The 26,249-nt window shown below is 42.5% G+C and overlaps 1 non-coding gene across 1 annotated transcript; it reads left to right on the forward strand.

The window, feature by feature from the left end:
- Positions 1-24,977: 24,977 nt before the first annotated feature.
- On the forward strand, positions 24,978-25,084 carry LOC116859474. The gene has a single exon (XR_004381158.1). It is a non-coding gene; the product is annotated as a U6 spliceosomal RNA (small nuclear RNA).
- The last annotated feature ends 1,165 nt before the right edge of the window (positions 25,085-26,249 follow it).

A 26,249-nucleotide genomic window follows, 5' to 3' on the forward strand; every position in this document is an offset into this window, starting at 1 on the left:
CTTTGAATGAAATTTAACAGTAATTCTGTTGACTCATATCCCCAACCATATAGTTCATTCCGATATGCCACCTAGCCTTTCAGTCTTCCAAACAGAAGATAAAATTGGATCCATTCCTCATACCACAAACCAGGACACATTCTAAATGGATCAGATATTTCAGTGTAAAAATTGAAACTATTTCTTAAAAATGACCTCTTTCTGGGCACCTGCCTGGCTCAGTTGATAGAACACGCAAATCTTGATCCCATGGCTATGAGTTCGAGCCCCAAGCTGGGTGTAGACATTACTTAAAAATAAAATCTTTAATTTTTAAGGACGCCTGGGTGGCTCCGTTGGTTAAGCAGCTGCCTTCAGCTTGGGTCATGATCCCGGTATCCTGGGATCGAGTCCCACATCGGGCTCCTTGCTTGGCGGGAGCCTGCTTCTCCCTCTGCCTCTGCCTGCCACTCTGTCTGCCTGTGCTCACTCTTGCTCCTCTCTCTCTGACAAATAAATAAAATCTTAAAAAAAATAAAATAAAATCTTTAGGGGTGTCTAGGTGGCTCAGTCAGTTAAGCATCTGACTCTTGATATCAGCTCAGGTCTTGATCCCGGGGTCGTGAGTTCAAGCCCCACATTGGCTCCATGATGGGTGTGGAGTCTACTTAAAATAAATAAATAATAAAAAATTAAAGAATAGGGGCATCTGGGTGGCTCAGTGGGTTAAAGCCTCTGCCTTTGGCTCAGGTCATGATCCCAGGGTCCTCAGATCAAGCCCCACATTGGGCTCCCTGTTCAGTGGGGAGTCTGCTTCTCTCTCTGCCACTCCCCCTGCTTATGTTCTCTCTCTCTCTCTCTCTCTCCATCAAATAAATAAATAAAATCTTTAAAAAGAAAAGAAAATATGGATATATTCCTCCATAACCTTAGAGTTAGGAAATCTAATTACAACTCAAAGTCTGAAAGCAAAAAGAGAAGATAAATCTAATTACATAAAAACTTTCAAACTTCAGCATGTTGTAAAACAATAAGCAAAGTAAAAAGACATAAGATAGAAGACATTAACACCCTGTCCTGAATTTTAATTGAGAATGGAACATCTTACCAGACTAGACAGAATGGAAGCTATCTGAAACCACTAGGACTGTGTCTAAAGGACTCAAGATGCCAGATTGGAAGGTCCCAGTGTTCAGAGATGGGACAATTAAAGTATCAGTGAAAATATTAGCTTCAGTGTACTGAAATCCATAACATTAGTGATCCATCCATTAGTTTGTAATTTTGGTAAAGGAAAAAAATTAGTGACTATTGAAGGATGCTAATAAACCAATTCATTGTTTTGAAAGATGATAAATAAGGGGAAGAACTCAAACATTTTTCCTGCTTTTCCTACACATATTGGTCCTCAGGGTAACCAAATAGTAGATACAAGGAAGTCATTACTCCTTCTAAAAGTATTCCAGCTAATAAATGATTTCTTCATTTAGTTAGAATTAGAACATCACCATTTTGCAGACTTTAATGAGTTAATATATCAAGGTACTGATCAATGGTGGGTGACCAACATTTTTTTAAGAAAGAGAGCAGGGGGGAGGGGGGAGAAGAGAGAGAGCGGGGAGGGGGGCGTGGGCAGGGAAGGAGAGAGAGAATCTTAAGTAGGCTCCATGCCCAGTGTGGAGCCCGATAAGGGGCTTGATCTCACGACAGAGATCATGACCTGAGCTGAAATCAAGAGTCGGGCCTTAACGACTAAGGCACCCAGGTTCCTCAGCTGACTAACATTCTAAAAGAGACAACCAGACCTTCTGGGCTTTTTCATAGAAAATCTACATGTTCACACAGTGGGGAACTCTTCAGGAGAAAGGAACTACTTTCTTTAACAAATAAATTGCAATAAATTAAGAGATGGAAAGGGAATCCATAGATGAAAAGAATTAAGACACCTAGGAAATAATCATAACGTGTGGTCTTTTTTGATTCGTGAGTCAAACAAGCAATGGGGGGAAAAAAGGCCACCTAGGATGCAATTGGAAGTATGAACATTGACCTGATACTCGATTACAGTAAGAAACCAATTTTTCAGGCGTAACAAAAGTATGGTGGTTATTTTAACTGTCTTTATCTTTTAGAGATACACATTAAAATATTACCAATGAAATTTCTTTCATCAAATCTAATTCCTCAAAATATTATTTGCCTCAAAATAATATAAGTGGTGAAAAATAGTAAGCAGAGAGATGAAACAAGGCTGGTCATTGTTGAAGCTGGGTGATGGGTACACAGGGGCACATTACACAAGCAGTGGTGTATTGAATCTGGTTAGTACCTGCTCATGAAAGCCTACCATCGAACTTCTGGGCATTTTTCACATCAACCTGGGAGCTTGCAGTTGGCCACAGTGTGGGTATGTCATCTGGAAAATCAGCACACGCTACACATCAGCTCCCCAACCCAGAGTTGGATGTTAAAACAGTCATCAGCATACCACTGTTATTCTGCCTACTCCTTGTATAGTTTGAGCTATTTTCATTCAACAAATATTGATTGCACTCCAACCACATGCTAGGCACTGGACAGGATACTAAGCATATAGCAGTAAACGAAAAAGACATCATCCCATATTGATTTCCTAAGGCTGCCATAGCAAAGTACCATAAACTGGGTGCCTTGACACAATAGAAATGTATTCTCTCAGGGGCACCTGGGTGGCTCAGTCAGTTAAGTGTCTACCTTCAGCTCAGGTCATGATCCCGGGGTCCTGGGATCAACCCCCGTGCTTCTCCCTCTCCCACTCCCCCTGCTTGTGTTCCCTCTCTTGCTGTCTCTCTCTGTGTGTCAAATAAATAAATAAAAGCTGGGAAAAAAAGAAATGTATTCTCTCAGAGTTGTGGAGCCTCAAAGTCTGAAAATAAAGGGATTGGCAGGACCATGCTCCTTCTGAAAACTGGAGGGGAATCCTTTCCTGCCTCTTCCTAGCTTCTGGTGGTTGCCTGGCGGCAATTTGGTACTCCTTGGTTTCCAGCTGCCTTAACTCCAGTCTCTCAGTCATCAGATAGCATTTCCCTTCATGTGACTGTGTCTTCATAGGCCCAGCACCTTATAAAGGACACCAGTCATAATGGATTACAGGCCCACCCCACTCCAGTAGGACTTCACCATATTTGCATTTTTCTTAAGCTGTGTTAAAAAACATACAATATAAAATTTCCCACTGTAACCACTTTGAAGCAGCACTGTTCAGTTATGTTAAGTCTATTCACATTGTTGTGTAACAGAGCTCTAGAACTTTATCTTCTTGCAAAACTGAAGCTCTACCCTTTTTCCCTTCCTCTCAGTCCTGGCAACCATCATCCTACTATCTCTCTCTTTTTTTTTTTTTTTAAGATTTTATTTATTTGTCAGAGAGAGAGAGAGAGCACCAGCAGGGGGGAGCTGCAGGCAGAGGGAGAAGCAGGCTTCTTGCCTAGCAAGGACTCCCATTGAGACTCGAACCCAGGACCGTGGGATCATGATCGGAGCCGAAGGCAGATGCTTAACTGACTGAGTCACCCAGGCACTCCTCCTACTATCTATTTCTATGAGTTGGACCACTTAAGATATCTCATGTGAGAGAAATCATATAGTACTTGGTTTTTTGTGACTGGGTTATTTTACTAACCATAATATCCTCAAGGTTAATCAATGTACCTTGTGACATAATTTCCTCCTTTTTGAAAGCTGAATATCCCACTGTGTGTATACACCACACTTTCTTTTTTTAAGATTTTATTTATTTGACAGAGAGAAAGATAGCGAGAGAGGGAACACAAGTGGGGGGAGTGGGAGAGGGAGAAGCAGGCTTCCCGCTGAGTAGGGAGACTGATGCGGGGCTCGATCCCATTACCCTGGGATCATGACCTGAGCCAAAGGCAGACGCTTAACAACTGAGCCACCCAGTCATCCCTATATACCACATTTTCTTTATCCATTCATCAATCCAAGGACACTGGGTTGCTTCTGCCTCTTGCCTATTGTGAATACAGCCATAATAAACTTGGTATGCAAATAACTCTGAAATCCTGCTTTGAATTGTTTTCTTTTGCACATATTTTAATATTCCAATCATAAAACTTGTAAAAATATGTGAAGTAGGAAAAGGACTGTATCTCAGGGAATAAAATGCATGAAAAACATAACCAAATTATGTTACAGATGGGATTTTTGTAAATATTATTTAAACCCAATGTTTAGTCAATCTTTTCAACAATTAAATAGCGACTTCATCTAGAAATAGAATCAGTTAGGACTAAATTATATTTTCTAGGTAAACATGGCTTTTTGTGAAATAAATTAGTGTACATATATCAAACAGCAATTCTTCACTCTAGCACATAAATCAATGAAAGGAAGAATATATTTTCCTCCCATATTCACTTCTAAGCACATATGTTTGTATTCTCTATTATGTTTACAGGAACAAACACTTGAATTGGACTCCTAATGTTTCTTTTGATTATGAATGCTGAATTGTAATTAAGTTGCGTACACTTAGCTGCAATATTTGTGTTGTCTTAGAATTTGTGAGGATGTAAATTCAGACACTCTTCAGTTTCAAAGTAATTGTGGTTATTAGACTTGAAGTGGCCCTTTTAGTCTTCGCATTTTGCCTGGCTTTATGTCACTATAAATTAGCAGAAGGTAGGTAGCAAACGATAGGATTAAAATATGGTTACTCTTTTCATCTAACGCATTACAGTGGAGGAAAATGAAACAATAATTAGTGGGTGAATGGGAAATCAGAAGGAAGAGAAACATGTATTCTGTGTTTCAATAGTTAAGGACCAGATGTATGCTTCAGAATTATAAAGACGTGTTTCCATGGAGAGTTTTTTCCAAGGCTGCCCTTTGTTTTTATGAGTTGTTCGCACGTTTGTTAATTTTCTACAAGTTGTAAGTAATAATGTGATTCCAGAAACCATACTGGCTTGTTCTTCTTGGTCTTGCCTCCCTTCACAGTCTACGCATGCCAATCACATATAGGTATAGAGAGATCATGGATTGGTATTAGAATTCATGCCTTCAGCCAAGTTTTTTTTTTTTTTTTTTCTTGGATGGGACTACTTATTTGGTCCCCATTCCATTGGAAACCTAGTACTAGGATTTGGAGCTACAAGATGGCCGCAGAGATCTGAAAGCTTAAACTGCATGGGTAAATAAATTTCAGCATGAGCAATCATATCAATATGCCTTTCTGTATCAATGTGGCCAGGGGTCCGGACACAACCCACAACATTCTGGTGGCACTAAGTCAGCTGCTGGGAATACACAGCAAGCTTATCGGGGATGCCTCACACACCCCCTCCAGTCTTTACCCTAACCCACTGTGGACCATTGCCCTCCGCTGCATAGATAATGGCAGCACAAAAATTCTAAAATAAGGTGGGAACAAGCAGCAGCTAGAGGTTAGAGAAGAGAACTTGGAGCCCCTGTGAGTCTGGCCCGGAGAACGCCAACATGTAATTTTTCTGGGTACTATACAGTGGAAACGAGCTCTAATTCTTCTCCCGGGGGGACAGACTTGCCACCTGTGCTCTCCTCTAATTATCTCTGATCAGGCTTATGTGGTAGGAAGTTATGTTTCGGTGGCTGTGATAGGGCCCAGGACATTGCTAAGTCTGTAATTACTAGCTGGTTTAAATCACAGCTCGTCTGGAACTTTGCAGCCATTTGTGTAAATTGCCTCAATATTTTTTGACTGTAGGCTTGTCCTTTTATACCTCCACACGAACTCAGAGACAAGCAAGTAACAGTGAAGGAAAAGCAAATCTGTTAAGTGAATTAAGAAATGTGCAAAAATGGGGCACCTGGGTGGCTCAGTCTTTTAAGCGTCTGCCTTTGGCTCAGGTCATGATCTCAGAGTCCTGGGATCGAGCCCCACTTCGGGGTCTCTGCTCAGCAGGGAGCTTGCTACCCCCCCCCTGCCAGCCTCTCTGCCTACTTGTGATCTCTCTCTCTGTCAAATAAATAAATACAATCTTTTAAAAAAATGCACAAAATGAAGACAGCTAGCCACAGGCAGGAAATATGAGTCGTCCCTGTAGAGAGAGGTATATGTTCTTGCTCAGTAACCTTCCATGAGGTAGAAAGAGAGGCCAAAACTTTAGAATGGGTCCCCCCAACTGACCACTGAGAATATCAGCTGTCAGAAGACCTGGATTCGGATTCCTGGCTTTCCCACTTATTTCCTGGCTGTATGATGGTATGGGAAACTATTGAACCTCTGTGATCATGAGGTTTCCCATTAAGAAGAAAAGAAAAAAACAAACAAAAGTTCCTCATCACACAATATGGCTGTCGTGAAAATCAAACAAAATAACAAAAAGAAAATTTCACATCCCCATCAGCAGAGTAATGGCACTTAGTAAACCCTTAGTAATAACAGCAATGATCATTACTATTACTGAAGTAACTTGGTTTTCCGGGCTCTACAGGGAAGAAGAGAGATTCCTTTGCCCATGCCCCAAGTCTCCACTCCATCCAACTGCTAATCAGAACTACATGGCAGAATAAGGAAAGGGAACTGTGTTTGGGAGAAAGTGAGGGCACCATCCTCCTCCTGGAGATGAAGAAAGGTTACTCTCCAATGGTGTTTCTTCCCCCTCTCTCTCCAGCATGCCCCTGAGACGTTACAGTTGATGAAGTCCAAGAAAATGGTGCGTAAACAAGCTAATTATTTCCAAAGGAAATGAATACTCCTATAATTTAATGCAGGTGGTGCTTAATAAACAACCCTTTCGCTGAGTAAACAAAAGAGGGAAACTGTGAGTAATTTACAGGCACGTAAGTGAAATCGCTTGACGGTGCCTTCCACGCAGCGGTCCTAAGAACTATATGCTGTTCTACTGCTCACCTCTGAGATATGTGTCAATGGAAGAGTCTGGCAATGCGAACATGAAAATATCCTTAATCAAGCGCATATGTGTGGATCCTGCACTTTGCTTAGCGAGGTGGATGAAAAGAATTGGAGCCACTCGCTTATACACTCGGCCAGCTGTGCCGTTGGACCCCTGCCAGCCTGATTCCCCACTGAAACAAAGGAAGCAAACGCTGTGTTCGAGAACAGAACGCCTCACGCCTCACACTCTGGCCAAACAGTTGTCTCCAAATGTTACCCTCCTTTTAAAGAACACTGGAATAATTACGAGTGTGTGATTACACGGCATTTGGAAAGATTACCTGTGGGCGTGCGAGATTTAACTTTTCTCATTTGAAGCCATGGTACTATGGCCATTTCCCTGGGCTTTAAAGGGCAACGTCTGACATTTGGTCTGTGGTACATTTAACAGGCCGCTTGTAAGCTTAAAGGTTTTGCCTGGTTAAATTGGGTTTTATCACAGAGGCTATTTGCAACTTTATGCTCTGTCTCACGGAAATGTCAGTGTTTGCCTTTACTTTGAACTGGACATGGAAACCCAAGGGTGGTCCCTGAGTAGCTCGAAAATGGAAGATCCGAGGCTTTGGGCCCATGCTCTTAACCACCCACTGACAACCTCAGCGAAGCCTCCGTTTTCACTGAGGGTGCTAGAAGGCTTCTGGATGACTGAGCAGCCACCATCTTCTGAGGAAAACTAAATGCTTATAATTCTCTGCCACACTGTAAATTGCCTGCACGTTTTCTTTTCTTCTCTTCTGGTGGGGGAAAAAAACCATTTGGATAATAAGCTTGAGAAATACATTTTCTATTGATTCTGTGGAAATAACTATGTCATTCGGTATGGGAATTTGGACCTCAGCTGGACTGGCACCGAAGCTTGGCAGGCCTCTTGTTGACTCCCTCGGGAATTTCTTAAACAGTTGTTCGAAATCCAAACTGTTTCCACTGCTCTCAAGTCCCCGGTCCTACCCCAGCTGTCCCTCCTCTCGCAGATGACCTCACCGGCTACTTCACTGCAAAGACCGTGACCATGTAGGCTCCCTTGTTCCCCGTCTTTCTTCAAGCTACACAGTGAGCATGATGCTTCTGCCTGTATTCTCCCACAACCCTCCTGTCCCCAAGAAAGCCATGTCTCTCTTTTTTGGGCCACAGCTATGTCCTCTCCTTGGACACTTGATGCCAACCCCTCTCTGCTCCTAAGAGAAATCGTGCCATTAGCTATTTTTCATGGCTCCATCCCCCTGGTCCATAAACACATTCAGGGCTCCTCTGACTTTGACCCAAGTCACCCTTCTATGTCTCCTCTTCCTTTCACTGTCTCCTGTCACAGGTCAAACTTCTCACAGATGTAGCCCTGGCTCACCGACCCCTTGCTCAGCACCTGTTCACTCCCCGACCCCTGGGAACCCAGCTTCCACTCCACACTCTATTATACTCCATTGAAACTACTGTCCTGAAAGTCAGTAATGACCTCATAACTGGCAGATTCTATGGGCTTTTTCTTAGAATTCACCCCACCTGACCTAGCTGCAGCTTTGACCAATGTTGACCAGTTCTTCCCTCCTACAATGGTCTCCCTCGCTTCCATGAAATCACTACGCTGGATCTGTGGACTATTTCCTCTATCTATCCCTTAAATGTGAGCATTCCCTATAGGTCCTGTCCATGACCCTTGTCTCGTCTAGTCTCTCCCTTTGGATGAACTTACCAGTTCTACAGGTTCCATTACCTTCTCTGTGGGGACGGCCACCTAACCTCTATCATTCATTCATGTATACATCCATCAATTATCCGCTAAATGTAGGCCACATGAGCAGAGCGACTATAGAATTTATCATCCCCCTTTTTTGAAGATTTTACTTTTAAGTACTCTCTACACCCAACATGGGGCTCAGATTCACAATCCTGAGATCAAGAGTCGCACACTCCACTGACTAAGCCAGCCAGATGCCCCTATAATTTATCATTCTTAACAGGGACATTTTGAGTGTTAAAGGGGGCACTGTTAATACTTATATCAGAGAGGGCGTAAACCTGTATTGTCCTAGACAAACCAAGACATATGGTAACCCTAAGCGTAAGGTACTCTGCCAAGTATTATGACACTATGGAAGCAAATCATAAATGCATCCAGCCTTCAAAGAGCACCAAGTCTAGTAGAGTGATAAGAAATGAACGTAAGGAAACGGAATACCATTAGAAAGCGATAACCAGCGGCACCTGGGCGGCTCAGTCGTTGGGTGTCTGTCTTCAGCTCAGGTCATGATCCCAGCATCCTGGAATCGAGCCCCGCATTGGGTCCCTTGTTCGGGGGGAGCATCCCTCTCCCTCTGCCTGCCGCTCCCCCTGCTTGTGCTCTCTCTCTCCAACAAATAAATAAATAAAATCTTTAAAACAAAACAAAACAAACAAAAAGAAAAATGGGATAGTGGCAGGTAACTGGCCGTGTCTACAAAGGAGGTAAACTCCAGAAGATTGAGAGAGAAAGCCAGGGGGAAAAGGAGATGTCAAGGATGACAAGTTTTCTAGCCTAGGTAGTTAGAAAAAGAGTTTTTCCTCTTACTTGAAACTAAACCCAATCTTGATATGGCCCAGAGTGGATTTGTGTATTTTAAAGAAGAATTTTATTTATTTTTATTTGACAGAAAGAAAGAACAGGCAGGGGGAGCCGCAGAGGCAGAGGGAGAAGCAGGCTTTCTGCTGAGCGGGGGGCCCGATGCGGGGCTCAATCCCAGCACCCTGGGATCATGACCTGAGCCAAAGGTAGACACTGAACTGACTAAGCTACCCAGGCGCCCTAAAGAAGAATTTTAAAATATTCTGCCTATTTAGAGCAACTCAGAAGACACTACTACTCTAGTCCCACTAGCAGATTTTATTATAGCCATGCAAAGAGCCATTTGGAGTCCTGGCTATTCTAGGCCATGTCAGCAGCCCTCACAATCTACACCACCAGACCCTCAAACACACGTTATAAGACGGTAGCCATGTTTTGTTATGATGATGCCTTCAAATGTATTTCCAAGGAGTTCAAATACATTACTGCTTCTTATAACTTTTAATCTAATATACATGATAGGCATAATGGGAGTTACAAAGAAGACAATTTAATCTCCAGGTTATTAACAGGGTCTGTAATAAACTGATGTTCATGGTCAGAGGGTCATAGCGTTTCTCAGATGGCTTCAACAACCAGTCCTCTTTCAGGCTTTCTAGCAAGCAACGTCTTTTTTCCCAAGCAGGTTGGTGACCCCAGCCTTCCCTTCTATTACCCCTCAAAAGGGGCCTGGGTGCATGCCTTTAACCCTAAATAGGACTGAGGGATACCTGGGTGGCTCGGATGGTTAATCGTCTGTCTTCAGCTCAGGTCATGATCTCCAGGTCCTGGAATTGGGCCCCACGTTGGGCTCCCAGCTCAGCAGTGAGTCTGCTTCTCCCTTTCCCTCTGCCTCTCCCCCTACTCATGCTCTCTCTATCTCTCTGTCTCAAATGAATAAATACAACCTTAAAAGAATAAAAAATAAATAAGTAGGACTGAGATTAGGCCTAGATCCCTCAACATACCCAGTATAGCTCTACACGGGCCAAGTAAGATGACTGAAAACAAGTTTTTATGTGTTCCCAAATAGAACTCCCCATTTTCAAAGACCAAGCACCCCAATGTATCCAGAGAGTGCTGTCAGACTAGTCAAGAACCCAGACGAAGAGGCATGAGAGACGTCTTGCAGAGAAACCTTCCCTACTCTGGACTTGATCAACAGATACGGAAACCGAGAGAAATGTGGGGAAAGAAAGGGACAGGGAATATGGGGCGGCGGGGTGGGGGTAGCTTATTTTGTGTTTTGCTTTGCTTTCCTTTGCTTTTGGGTAAAAAAGATATACTGTACCTAAATAATGTCTTAATGAGGCAGGTCAGTATTTACGGTCCTTCAAACCCCATTTAACCTTTCTGTGTCTCATCTGTTAAGCATGCTGGCCAAGATCACATACCAAATCACTGACACAGTCATCATGAGGCCCCCAGTGCCTTGTTCCCAGTTTCATATTTTAAATAAGCCAAGTGACAAAACAGAGGGGAAAACTGGGTCAGAGAAACAAACTTGGCCTTAAAAAAAAATCTGCATTTCAAAATAAAGGCAATTACACAAAGACGTGACATTTCTTATCCAAACAGAAAAATAAGCTGGAGCCCTAACATCTTTCTTTCCAACAGGATATACAGAGGCACTTTTAAGGATAAGAAGAGCAAAACGATGGACCTACCATCGTTGTCAATTCTTTTATCTGATGAGGCTTTATTTCTTAGAAAATTTTAGTGGACTTACAGACGCAAACAAGTTAAAGGACTAGCTAATATAACTACATATAGCTATAAAGATTCAAAACAATTTTTTAAGAAGGGTATATATGCTGAACAAAGCATGTTCAACACCAGAGATAGATTTTTAAAAAGTGCTAGTTGTTGGTATCCGTCCTTGAGATTCCTGTTCATCTAGACTGTTTTAAACCAATTTCTTACCAATTTCTTGTCTCCTTAACTTTAAATTCCTAGATTTGTACTCCAACTTTGATGGCTGCCTCTAATCCAATAAATCATGGTGCCCTGTTCATAATTTTTTGAATCTTGGCTTTCTGATCCAGGTATCAATGCTTCTGGCTCCTTTGTCTATCTGTCTCTCTCTTTCTCTCTCTCTCTCTCTCTCTCTCTCGCACACGCGCACACACACACACACACACGCACAAAGGGGAAATTGCAGCAGGTCAGGCAGCTTTCCAGAACTTTCCATCAGACACCTGGGGAATATGGAAGAGGCCCAATTTTTCTTACTCCTGGGACTCAAGCACTGTGAGGAAAAAATGCAGTAATAGGCCCACACAATTTTACTTAAGACAGAGCAAACTAAAGCCAAGGCCAAGTTGCCTCAGTGACTCAGAGTGCGCCTACCTGACTCGGCTTCTCCACCCAAACCGAGGCCACTCCAGCAAAATGTCCAGGTTTTCTCCTAAACCTGTAGCTGTTCAGAGATACCAGGACTCATAGCAGACCTGGGAAAGGGGAGGAGAGGACTGGACAGATGAATTTTCTCAGGTCCTCCCTTAACCAAAGTGATTGTTCATCAACCAGAGATCCCCTCTGGGGGACTACACAGCACGCTGGCATATGGAGAATGCGGGCATGTTGCCAATAAACCTCTCACCCTCCAGTTCACCTGTTGGGAATGGCCAAGTACTCCAGAAAAAGGGAGGGGCCTGCACCTGGACCATCAAGACTCAGCCTGCCACTCCCCAGCTCTGACGCACCCAACAACTCCAGGCCAGGAACCTGAGTACTGGCCTCCCTCCTGCAACTCCAGGGTATGGACCAAGAGACAGGTTGGGGAGCTTGCCTTCTGCTTCAAGCACACCACGGAAACTTGTCAGCCACTCCGCTGACCCTGGGAAGACGAGGCCTTACCCACCCAAAAAGGGCTGGATTCCTGCCTCTCTAAGCACTTACTCGGGATTACCCATGGCCACTGTCCTTATCGTTCTCAAATCAATTGATGTTTGCTAACAACACCCAGAACCTGGACTCTTGGCTCCCTACCCCAATGTCAACGTTCATATTTAGCCCCCTTCACTTTTAGTGAGGTTTGGATGATCTCATCTAGTTTTTGACTTGGCCTGTTTGTCCTTCCAAAGTTGAAATTGGGTTATTTTATTTTAATTATAAAAATACTATAGACTCAGGGCGCCTGGGTGTCTCAGTGGGTTAAAGCCTCTGCCTTCAGCTCGGGTCATGATCTCAGGGTCCTGGGATTGAGACCCGTGTCAGGCTCTCTGCTCAGCAGGGAGACTGCTTCCTTCCTGCCTCTCTGCCTACTTGTGATCTCTCTCTCTCTCTCTCTGTCAAATTAATAAATAAAATATTTTTTAAAAAATACTATAGACTCACTGTAAAAAAAAATACATTTACCAAGATGAGCCAACAGAAAATGTATAGAGATGAAACAAATTATTCATGGCTTCACCACCCAGATGATGCCCTCTTCTGACTCAGCCAAGAATTTTCTGATCGAGCCCTGAGGAGCCCCACCCATCCAAGCTATACCAGCCTCTGATATTCCCCCATGATTAGGTTTGTTCCACTAGGCACAAAATGAAAGGATCCAGAACTTCGGTCATGAACAGAGTGAGGATATTTAGAAATGTCTCTCTCCCTGTTTGCTGGTCACAAGATATATTGGTGAGGCTATCATCCTTATCGGCATTCAAGGCCTAAAAGCCATGTTGGACACCGGCAGATACCTGTGATATGTAAGCAAATGGCTTCAGACAACTGAGCTGGAGCTCCTCAATTCTCCCCAAAGCAAGCACATTCAGGCATTAATTTGAGACTCTTCAGCACTCTTTCGGAGGTAGACATGCATGCATACAAACACACACGCGCGCACACACACACGATATTCATATGTAAAGTGATTTATATTATGCAACTCATTTTAGATTGCCCCATTTTTTAAATAATTTCTCCTGTTTCTGGTTTGAATCTAAAATCTTCAAATAGGGATACCTGGGTGGCTCAGTCGTTAAGCCTCTGCCTTCGGCTCAGGTCATGATCCCAGGCTCCTAGGATCAAGCCCCACATCAGGCTCCCTGCTCAGCAGGAAGCCTGCTTCTCCCTCTCCCACTCCCCCTGCTTGTTTCTCTCTCTCGATGTGTCTCTGTCAAATAAATAAATAAAATGTTTAAAAAATAAAAAAATAAAACCTTCAAATAGATGTTTTGATTTTTCTGGAAGCAAGCATTTGCCTATCACAAAATATTTAAACTCACTCTTCTGCAACGTTTTTCTTTAAAGAACATGACTACTTTTAGTGTACCAAGTCTATAATCAACTTTAAGTGGCTTTCATTATTATCCTGCCATGTACTCAAGTCTTTAGAAAGTTGAATTTGAAAGCTCTGGTGATTTTAGAGTAAGGGAAGAGCTCCACCTTATGGTGATGTTTTGAAGTACACAAAGAAAAGGCCATTAAGCTCTCGGAACCCAATTTTCTGTCCTCTCTGTCACTCCACCTACAAGATTTTTTAGAATTCTCCTAGAAATTTCTAGGGGGAAGGAATAAAAGAACGCAGACCACATCTTCCAACAAACAGCAAATCCTCCTCCACAATATGCTCAAAGTGCCAAAATGGCCAGGACTGAGTTAAGGTTAAGCGAAACGTTTCACTTGGTTTTCAGACAGGGTACTAGATGAGAACCTACATGTAAAACACTGGAGCCTTTTTTACTTGATACTGAATAATAATAATAATAATAGTAATAGCTAGTGATTATTGAGTACTTATTGTGTGTCAGGTTATGTGCCATATATGTGTGTGTGTGTGTGTGTGTGTGTATAAAATATAATATATATATACTAATTTAATACTCATACAACCTTATACGGTAGATACTATTATTAATTCTAATTTATGGATGAAGAAACTGAAGCCTAGAGAAGTTACATGAAACTATTCAGGCCACATAGCTAATAAGTGCTATTAAGAGCCAGGTACTTGAAACTCACTAGCCCAGACTCTAAAGCACTGGGCCATACTGCCCCTCTTTATAACTCAAATTTGGTATGAGCGCTCCTGAAATAAAGAACTTGAGGGCATGGCCTTGTCCACATTCTTTGTCAAAATTAGCAAAGGTAGGACAAGACCCCTGGTTCGATTTCTATTCCTTCCATGATCATCACAGATTTCTAATTATTTGGCTTACCTCCTATGTTCTTTCTCTACTCTGGCAAAGATTGTTTGTGATTTTGAGTAGGAAGTCTTGTAGCAGAGTGCTATACATTGAATGTTTGTGTCCCCTCAAAATGCACGGGACCCATGTCCCATGACATAGGTTATGTTGAAACCTACTCTCCTCTATGATGGTGTTAGGTGGTGGGACCTTTGGAAAGTGCTGAGGTCATGAGAATGGAACCCTCATGAAGGGGACTAATGCCCAAGACACCCGGGAGAGCTCTGTTGCCCCTACACCTCCATGTGAGGACACAGCCAGAAGTCAGCCTTCCATGAACTAGGAATTGGGCTCTCAGCAGACTGAATCTACTTGATCTTAGATTTTCTGCCTCCAGAACCGTGAGAAATAAATGTTTGTTGTTTGTGTCACCCAGTCTTTGGTATTTCTTTCTTTTTTTTTTTTAAGATTTTATTTATTTATTTGTCAGAGAGAGAGAGAGCAAGAGAGAGCACAAGCAGGGGGAGCAGCAAGCAGAGGGAGAAGCAGGTTCCCCACTGAGCAAGGAACCCAATGCGGGGCTCGATCACAGGACCTAAGATCATAACATAAGCTGAAGGCAGACGCTTAACTGACTGAGCCACCCAGGCGTCCTCAGTCTTTGGCATTTCTATAACAGCAGTGTGGATTGGCTAAGGCACTGAGAGTCTAGATTTTCTGTCCTTTCACCATTTATTTTATACCTTTTCCTACTCCCCATCTCAGACCCCTCAAACATCATTCATTTAAAACCATGTTGACGGGGCACCTGGGTGGCTCAGTGGGTTAAAGCCTCTGCCTTCGGCTCGGGTCATGGTCTCAGGGTCCTGGGATCGAGCCTCACATCGGGCTCTCTGCTCAGTGGGGAACCTGCTTCCTCCTCTCTCTGCCTGCCTCTCTGCCTACTTGTGATCTCTGTCTGTCAGATAAATAAATAAAATCTTTTTAATAAATAAATAAAACCATGTTGAAAATCACACATTTCTAAAAAATCCACCAGTGTTAATTCAATTCAAATCAGGATTTTTCTGAAAGCATTTATTTCTGAGACAAAATTGGTCTCCTGTGCTATTTTTTTTTAATTTGGTAAAATCTATAAGCCTGGTGTTTGTTTTCAATTTGAAGAAGCACTAGTTTTTATTAGTTTTAAAGTAAGCTTTATTGGGGCACCTGGGTGGCTCAGTTAGTTAAGCGTCTGCCTTGGGCTCAGATCATGATCCCAGGGCTCTGGGATAGAGCCCTGCATTGGGCTCCCTGCTTCTTCCTCTCCCTCTGCCCCACCCCCTGCTTGAGCTCTCTTTCAAATAAATAAATAAAATCTTAAAAAATAAAATGAAATAAGCTTTATTAAGGAGGGCACTTGATATAATGAGCACTGGGTGTTCTATCCAACTAATGAATCACTAAATTCTACCCCTGAAACTGACAATACAGTTCATGTTAACTAAATTGAATTTAAATACAATTAAATTAATTGAATACAATTTTAAAAAACTTTATTTTGGAATAATTTTAGAATAACAGAAAAGTTGCAAAGATGATAGGGAAGTCCTGTATGTCCCTCACCCAGTTGTCCTAATGTTACATAAGTATGAGCCAGTACTATGGTACATTATTACTAATTAAACCACGGATTTTAGGTGGATTTTTAAAAAGATTTTATTTATTTATTTGACGGAGAGAGACACAGTTGGAGAGGGAACACAAGCAGGGTAAGTGGGAGAGGGAGAAGCAGGCCTCCCGCTGAGCAAGGAGACCTACGCGGGGCTGGATCCCAGGAAGGCAGACACTTAAGAACTGAGCCACCCAGGCGTCCCTTTAGGTGGATTTTATCAGTTTTTCCATGAATGTTCTATTTATCACTCTAGGATCCAACCCCAAATATCACCGCAGTTAACGTAATGCCATTTTTCACATCTACCAAAAATGACTTCATTCCTTGATCTCATCAAATACCCAATTATTAGCCCCACTTCCCTGGCTGGCAGATATGTCTTTTAAGTTTCTTGGAGTGTATAATAGTTCTGCCTCCTTGTGTTTTCTTGCCACTTGTTTATGGAAGGAACTGGATCATTTGTTCTGAAGACCATTCCACATTTGGGGTTATGCTGACTGCCTCCCAACGGTGTTGGTTAAGGATGCTCCTCTGTCCTCCGTATTTCCTATAAATAGGTATCTAGATCTAGCATGGGGGTTGGTCAAATTTTTCCTCTAAAGATCCAGATAATAAACATTCTAAGCTCTGCAGTTCACATGGTTTCAACTCTGCCATTGTGGTGCAAAAGCAGCCATTGACAATAGGTAAATAAATGGATGTGGTTGGGTCTCAATGAAACTGTATTTATAAAATCAGGTAAAGGGCTGGATTTGGCTGGGAGACCATAGTTTGATGATCCTTATCTAGAGGATAATCAGACTGGACTTTAGTGGTTTGGTTTTGTTTTTGTAAGAATAATTCTTTGACAGCACTGGGTATCTCCTGTGGCTTCGTCAGGTGACATATCACATCTGGTTGTGTCTTTTAGTGATGTTGCATTTGGAGGGGTTCAGATGTTACCAGCTTGATCTATCCATCATGAAGGTCTCCTTCCATGGACTCTATTTCAACCTTCCTCTCTCTTCTGTGGTCGGGAGCACTTGTGCAGTGCTCGCCTTGAACAACCACACATGAGCACCTCTGCCCAACATTTGTTATTCCCCTTGGCATCTTTGGTTTCAAACAGCACATTAAATAGTAGCCCTAAACGTTCTTAGAGTGCCACAAACTCTACCACTTGGTAAAGAAGTTTTCAGGGAGGTACCTCGCTGGCTCAGTCAGTGGAGAGTGAGACTTGATCTTGGGGTTGTGAGTTCTGGCCCCCCAGGTGGGTGTAGAGATTACTTAAAAATAAAATCTTAGAGGCACGTGGGTGGCTCAGTCGATTAAGCATCCAACTTTATTTCGTCTCAGGTCATATCAAGGTCATGAGATCAAGCCCCATGTGAGGCTCTACACTCAGCACGGAGCCTGCTTGAGATTCTCTCTCTCCCTCTCCCTCTGCTCCTCCCCCAGCTCATGCTCACGCACATGCTCTCTCTCTCTAAACAAACAAATAAATAAAATCTTCTAAAAAATAAATAAAATCTCTTAAAAAAATGAAAAAGTTTCCAGATTTCTTGAGGCACAGATTCTGGACTCCTCTAGATCAGAGGTTGTGTACAGACTGCAGGCTTTTTTCCCCCAAAGATTTGTTTATTTATTTGAGTGAGAGAAAGAGAAAGAGAGAGGAGGGAAGATCAGAGGGAGAGAATCTTCAAGCAGACTCCCTGCTGAGAGCTGAGCAGGGAGCCTGAAGTGGGCTTCTCCACGGGATCATGACATAAACCAAAACAAAGAGCCGGACGCTCAACAGACTGAGCTACCTAGCTGCCCCCAGGCTGCAGTTTTCACTTTCTACAAAAATGAATTCCTTGCTAACTTCTCAAATCTGAAAGAGTTTCCATAAAAAATCTGGATTTTCCAGTCCTCTTGGAAAATAAAGGAATCTGGCCACTTTGGACCAGGGGTGGCAAGAACTGATTGGAACTTCAAGCGACTGCCCCCTTTACATGAGGCCTCCATATTAGGTGCACACTAAGGCATGGTGGGGATTGTGGCCTCCTGCAAAGGCACATCTCCTGCCATTTACCACATGAGCACCTGTGAGCTTCTCTGGCAACTTCCAAATGAGTTGCTAATGTTTCCGTATTTAATACATTTACTTCATGTGCCCTTCTCCAAGTTGTCCCATTCTCCTCCCCACTTATATCTCCCCCACCCCCAAGCTTCACTGGTTTCTTGCATGTCTTTCCAGAGTTACTTCATTACAAACAAAGGAAGTGTGCAGCAAGCACTAGTTTTCATGGAAAATATGAAATGGTATTTTTCCAATACTTCTAACACTATTACCAAAGTCATATTCCATTAAGAGGAAACCCCTTTCTTACTCATTCATCCAACAAAAATTTATTGAGCTTTTAACTACTCCTAAGCTCTGGGGACACAATAATGAAAGAGCCAAATATGGTCCCTGGTCTGATGGAATTTACAGTTCGGAATATAATTCAAAATAGAAAAGAGAGAAGATGACTGACCCAGGGATGCCTTCTAGATAGATATATATATATATATATATATATATATTTTTTTTTTTAAATAATGTACTACCTTCAAAGAAGAGTTATCAGCATGCAATTCTCCATCTACGTGACAAAAAAGTATATTTATAATCTTTGTAACGCCATCAATAGAAAGTAAAACCTATGAGTATTCCAATGGGGAAAAACAGGATCATGTTCTATATTCAAAAATTACCAGATGACATTTTTCGTAGCCTGCCAAAACAAGGGAATTAGAGAGGTCTAGGGCTGCCCTGGAGACCACCTTGCCATGGGCATCTTGCCTTCGGAATCTGGAATTCTTTACTAAGCTAGGGACAATCTGAAAGTAGCTCATCCTGACCCAAATGAGAACCTTGGGTAAATTCCTCTTTGCCTTTTTATGCCTGTGATCCCCAGGTACCACCCAAATTGCAAATGCAGGCTGGCCATCAAGAATCCAACAATTTGTTCAATGCCATTCCACTCCTCCTCCCTTCTTCATCCATTTCTTGCCACTTTTCTCTCTCCCACTTCCACTGTGCACTCTGGAACTCTTAGTCCACGATAAACAAAGTCTACTCCTATGTCTGCCACTTCTTCCCTGAATACTCACTCTACCTCCTGCTGCTAACTGAAAGCAGCATACTGAGCTGGAGTGAGGGTTAGGGAAAGCCGATTTACCATTCTCCTTACTCCAACCCCCCTGCCCTCACCCCCACACACTGCATTTTCTAAACCAGGGGTTGGCAAACATTTACTTTGAAGTACCTGATAGTAGATATTTTAGGCATTGTGGGATCTACTGGCTCTGTTGCAACTACCTAACTCTACTATTGTAGCTTGAAAGCAGCCAGAAAATATGCAAACAAAGGTGTCCCAATAAAACTTTATTTACAAAAACAGGCAGCAAGACTAGATCTGACCCAAGAGAAGTTTGCTGACTTTGTATTCTAAACTATTACTCTTTCCAACTCCTGCAAAACAAAACAAAACAAATCCCTTCGTACTTGAAAATCACATTAACTATATACCCCCATCTTACCTCTCCCTTGTTCCCATCATGTACTCACCTTCCGGTCCAGCCATGTTTACTAAGGATCCTGGCATCTGGTTTATAGGTCACTCCTAGTCCCACCATCATCTTAGATGATTCCTAAATCCAGAAGTATAATCAATGGAACACAACAGCCTCACAGTGCCTTGACTTCCTCAATTCTAATGACTGTCACCCCCATTCCATTTCAGTAACCTACTCCTTTGGGAAATATTACACACTTGATACCTCCAGAGCACTATCCCAAGCTAACCACAATTCTTATCCTACGGACTTCCCAACTCTTTGCTCCCCAATAAATTTGCTCTCTTTGACCTGAGAACCCCTCCATTTTTTCCCAGTTAGTTGGCCCCCACCTGGCCTCACTTTCCTCCTCCCCACCATTCTTTCCTCCTCCTCCTCACCTCCCTCCTCCCCACCATTCCTTAGTGTGCGCCTAATATGGAGCCCTCATGTAAAGGGGGCAGTCGCTTGAAGTTCCAGTCAGTTCTTGCTGCATCTCAATCTCCTTGCACTCCCTTCTTTTCACTGTTCTTCTTTTACTCTCAACACCATACCCCCCTCCTCAATCAATTCAATCCCCAAATTTCTCTGATCCTGTAGCCAAACGGCTGAAGGTACTTGGAGAACACTATACCACTGTATGAATGTGAGCCACAGAAACTTACAATTTTAAATGTTATCGGGTCCCTCACTACCTCTAGTCTATCTTTTTCAGTGGTTTAACTCCCCTATCACATTAAGCTTAGACAAGACAACATAATGCTATAAGGAGATTGCAAATAAATAAATAATCTTAAGAGAGAGAGAGAGAGAGAGAGAGAGAGAGAGAGAGATTGCAGGCTTAAAAACCAGAGTCTGAAATCTGATTCCACTTATTAGATGTATGGCCTTGAGCAGGTTATCTAACTTCTAATCACATCAGTTTTTTCATGAGGAAAACGGAAATACTTCCTACTTTATATATTAAATGAGATTACATATGTAAAACCATTAGTACAGTGCCTTCCCCCCAGCAGATGCTCAATAAATGATAGCTATTAATACAAGCTCACATTCAGCAGGAGACTATAACTACTTCGCCAAGACCCTCAAGTGTTTCTTAGCCCAAGTTCCCCAGAAAGCAGAGAGCAATGGCTGAGGTCCTATTTGGTTGAATCATACGAATTACTGACATTCAGCTGTTGTGACATGCAGAAACCACAGGCTTCAGCTTAATCTGTTATTAGAGAGTGCAATCCCAGGAAAGCCGTGGGGAGAGGTGGCGGGGGTGGGGGTGGTACGAAGGAATAAGAGAATCAATACGAAGGTGCACTGGTATCACGCTTGAGCTCATGGGGCCATTTCTTGAAAGATCATAAATACATGACTTACATCTCTGATCGGTCGACAAGGAAGATAGAAAGAGAATTTAACAGCTAGCTCTCAGCTTTCATCAGCCAAAGCTTTGCACCGCGGGGTTGGGTTAGCTCCTCTACACTGTGCATGGCGTCTGGGCACCCACAGGAAAGCCCCAGGGCACGTGGTGAGATACTGGTAGATGGCACTGGTCTGAGCTGATCAGAGCCTACTCAGAGAAGGGGCTAGGACACAAGCAGTAGACCAAAGGCCACTGAAACAGACAAGGCCAAGAGGATCTGCACTGGTAAGAGGTGGCTGATACAACACACGAATTCCCTCTATTTTTTTTACTCTGCACTTTCCTGTAACTGTAATTCACTCTTTCTTTCGGTCAGAGGAAAGGATATCCCTCCACTCATTCAGGCCTAAAGCCCACTCCCACTTGTGCTCTCAATCTCTATCCCTCCCACCTTGGACCTTTTACCTTCTTCAACTTCTCCCACTTTCCTGATCCCTTCCCCTTACCTTTGTACCATCTTTGAGCTTTCCTTAACATATCCTTCCTTTACTTCACACAGGCTTCCAGCTATTTCCTTCTCTCTTTCCTTTCTTTCTCAGCAAAATATCTTCAATGAGCTCCAAAATTACTATCTCTACTTTCTCACCTTACAACCACATGAACCGATCTCATCACTGTCCTATAACACATTTGCTGAGGTCACCAATGACGTCCATCTGACCAGATCCCTTAGACATGATTCTGGCTCTATCTATCTTGGTTTGGCTGCAGCATTTGGTCCTGTTGACCCCTCCATTCTTACTGAAATTCTTGGTTCAGTTACCACACCACCATTATTTACTGCTTCTCCTAATTCCTTGGCTGGTCTCTTTCCTCTCAGCCTCTATCTGGTCCTTAAGAGTTGGTGTTCCCAGGAATACTTTCCTCAGCCTCCTTCTTCTCTTACTCCACACACACTCCCAGGAGGTCATCATCTAGGCCTCGGATTTCAAGTATGACCATGCGCTGATGACTTCCAGATTCGTATCTCCAGCCAGAGCTCTCTGCACACCCATCTTGGAAATGCCCACCAAGCAGCTGGATGTAGCCACCAAAGCAAGATACATCCAGCTGCTTGAGGGGCCCCTCGAACTCCACATATTAACACCTGAACTCATTATATTCCCAACTACCTGCACTCTAATCTTGCCCACCGTGTTCAGCTGCAGACCATGCCTGCTATCCCCATTCCACTTTGCATTTCATGCAATGATCAATGCCTAGGCATCTACTCTAGGCCACACGGTGTTCTAGATGCTTGCTCTGACCTCTTCTGGCTCGCCATACCCCAGCACTTGCTTTTTGTTCCTGGACCCTTCATTTGAGCTACGCTTTAAATTCCTCTACCAGTGAAGGATTTGGGCACTGGAAACAAGAGTTTTTCATAGAAAAAACCCTGGACCCCTGGCAGCACTAAGGTCAGCTGAAGTATCTGCCCCAGGGTAGGACTGTAGTCCAAGGGCCATACCCTCCGCATCACCCAGCTCAGGGCATAGGGACACGTCCAGTGGGGTTGGATGGAGAGGAGGATATCCTTTCCTCTGAGCAAAAGAAAGAGTGAATTACAGTTATAGGAAAGTGCAGAGTAAAAAGAAATAGAGGGAATTCGTGTGTTGTATCAGCCACCTCTTACCAGTCCAGATCCTCTTGGCCTTATCGGTCTCAGTGGCCTTTGGTCTACTGCTTGAGGTGGCTCTTTTAACAAGCTATACCTGCTCCTTCCAGGAAGTAATAGGGACTACAGAAAATATGTAGCCAGCAACTTCTACCATACTTCATTCAAAGATTAAATCCTGAAATTCCCAGCCTAACACACACCTTCCATTCCATTCTCAGCCTTCCACCCATAGACTTCAGTCTTTGTCCGTACTATGTCCGAGAACTGGATACAAATAGTTGAATCCCAGATCACGGTTTGGGCATTTTCAAGTTAAAACTCTGTTACCGGGGCACCTGGGTGGCTCAGTCAGTTAAACATCTGCCTTTGGCTCAGGCAGGGTCCTGGGATCGAGCCCCACATAGGGCTCTCTGCCCAGCGGGGAGCCTGCTTCTCCCTCTCCCTCTTCCCCTCCCCGCTGCTCTTGCTTTCACACGCGCTCTCTCTCATGCTGTCTCCCTCTCTCAAATAAATACATAAAATCTTTCAAAAAAAAATAGCCCTTGTTACTGGTTCCAACTCTGTTCTGACCTCGCTGTCGTGGCTGAATGGCTGACACTCCAAAATAAGTGAGTGAAATGGGTGGTTGGGCAAGATCATGAAGGGCCTTGAACATCAGATTGTGAACCATGGACTTAAACTAGTAGGAAGTAAGGAGTCTGTGAAGTTTCTAAGCAAGAAAGCAAGAAGATGAAAACAAAAGCCACGCTTTAGAATCTGGTACAAAGAAACAGTAGCAAAGAATGACTGAGGAGGAAGACTGAATGCAAGGAAATCTATTAGAAAGCTATTTCTGGAATCCAGAAATGATGTAATCAGCCCAGCCAAGGCAACCACACCTGCCTCATCTCTTCACTCCTAATCCCTTGTCCGACAGAATCTAAATGAGGAACCACAGCCAGCATGAGAGGACAGATGGCTATATTTGGAATAAGTTCAGAACATCATAATGACCAATAATGATTGACATCACTACAGGTCACTCTTTTGATGGTTTAGATTTTTAAAAAGAGGTCCTTTGCCAATTCAACATAAACGTCTAAAGTGTCCCCCTCACTTTGAGCACTAAAATTTCAGGCTATTTACTAGGGCACTGCCAAGAACAGGATGACTGTCTCCTAAATTGCCCATGCCTTACTTTGCCAATTGTCCTTCATTAGCTTCTCATTTTCTAATTGAAAACCCTTTTTTAAAATTCTCTAAAGGCTCACACAGCTTTCATAGTTACAGCCCTGAAACAGAGATGTTAATTATACCTCTAGTGCTGACAAAAACTAATATGAAAATGTTTGTAATGACATTTAGCCAATCAACTAGAGTTTTATTTACTCATTTAAGGAAAGACATTTTACTCATTTGTTCCTATATACAACTGACTTCTCATTTGAATCCTACCACCAACAGTCCAGGTCTACTGTAAAAATATAAAATGTGGAGATAGAAAGAGTGGTAGACAATTTTATAGCCAAGGATTATAAGCTTTTATTTTAATAGTTCTTAGGAAACCAGGGTGATAAACTATAAGACAAGAAGATAATTAGAATTAGGAAAGAAATATCCATAATTCACTAAAACAAAATATCTTGAACTCCTGAGAAAATTTAATAAAGGTATTGAAATGTATTATTGTTCCTCAGCTGTAATGTATCTAAAAGTCTCAAAGATATTTTACATTATCTGCAATAAATTAGCATGAGATTCAGTTTAATAACACCATCTGCCTAGGAATAGAAAGAATTTTGATTTAAATTTCAAGAAATAAGATAGGCTAGCATATTTTCCTTAATCACTACACTGCAAAATAGAACAATGCTATGCCCAATCCAACAAGACAGGATCATAGTCAAATGACATTTAAAATAAAGAGTTGGGGCACCTGGGTGGCTCAGTTGGTTAAGAGTTTGCCTTCAGCTCAGGTCATGATCCCAGGGTCCTGGGATCGAGCCCCACATCAGGCTCCTTACTCAGCAAGAAGCCTGCTTCTCCCTCTCCCTCTCCCTCTGCTTTTTGCTCTGCCTACTTGTGCGTGTGCGCTCTCTCTCTCTCTCAAATAAATAAATAAAATTGTTAAGAACAAAAAATAAAATAAAGAGTTATGGTGCTCACTTTGGCAGCACATATACTAAAAGTGGAATGACACAGAGAAGATTAGCACAGCCCCTGTCCAAAGATGACACGCAAATTCATGAAGCATTCCATATTTTAAAAATAAAGAGTTACAAAAATGGAGTACTTTTACTATTTAATACTAAGTCTTGGATGGTCAGAAAATCAGTTGAATTATGAAAAAATTCAAAAGTAAATCAAAATCCAAGGCAAGACCTATGATTTTTCTGACCATGCTAATGCATATTATTAACTATTTTAAACCTTACTCTTCTTAAATGTAAGGGAAGACACATCTCTGAACATTGAGCCCTGGCATGTCAGTTTCCAAACAGTTTTCTGAGATTTCTTCAATCTTAGCTGCATACAATCTTATTCTGCCTCTAAGAGGTCAGTGGTTTGATATGGTCTGAGGTTTTCAACATTGTTTCCAGAGCTTAAAATTTTTAGGTCAACCAAAAGATCTAACAAGTGATACAAGTAGCAGATAAATCCTGTATCTGAGTCTCATGGTAGGCAACTGTTTTTCATGTCGCTTGTGTCCACGCTTGCAGAAAAGGAACTCTTAATCCTTTGACTTTCATTTTGGGGTTTAAACAAAGTCAAAATAATAGGTGATGTCAGCATGGACAGAGATACAAAGTGAGATCAGAGGTTGCTTAATAATTATTTGATCTCTATATTTCATCAATCAAAAATATATTCTAAAAAATGTATGGAGGGGCATCTGTCTGACTCGGTCAGTAGAGCGTGTGACTCTTGATCTCAGGGTTATGAGTTCTAGTCCCATGTTGGGGGTGGAGCCTACTTCAAAAACAAATGTATGCAGAGGCCAGACTGTGCTTAGTGCTAGAAGGAAGTTGAGCTGAACCAGACAGTCACTTTTCCCATTTACCAGTGGGAAAGCAATACAGAGAGAGATCACTACAATACAAAATAAGTGCCATAAAAAATCTCATTGGATTTCAGGGTGGAAGTAAATGACTACTATTTAAAGAATAACAGGGGCGCCTGGGTGGCTCAGTGGGTTAAGCATCTGCCTTTGGCTCTGTGCTCAGCAAGGAGTCTGTTTTTCCCTCTTCCTCTGCCCCTCTCCCAGCTTGTGCTGTCTCTCAAATAAGTGAAATTGTTTTTTAAAACTTTGTTTTAAAAAAAGAAAGAAAGAATAACAAGACAGGGGCACCTGGCTGGCTCAGCTGGAAGAGCATCCAGCTCTTGATCTCAAGGTCGTGAGTTTGAATCCCACCTTGGGTGTAGAGATTCC

This window comes from Lontra canadensis, unplaced genomic scaffold (assembly GCF_010015895.1).
Source record: "Lontra canadensis isolate GAN:19392208 unplaced genomic scaffold, GSC_riverotter_1.0 scaffold155, whole genome shotgun sequence".
Classification (NCBI taxonomy): Eukaryota; Metazoa; Chordata; class Mammalia; order Carnivora; family Mustelidae; genus Lontra; species Lontra canadensis.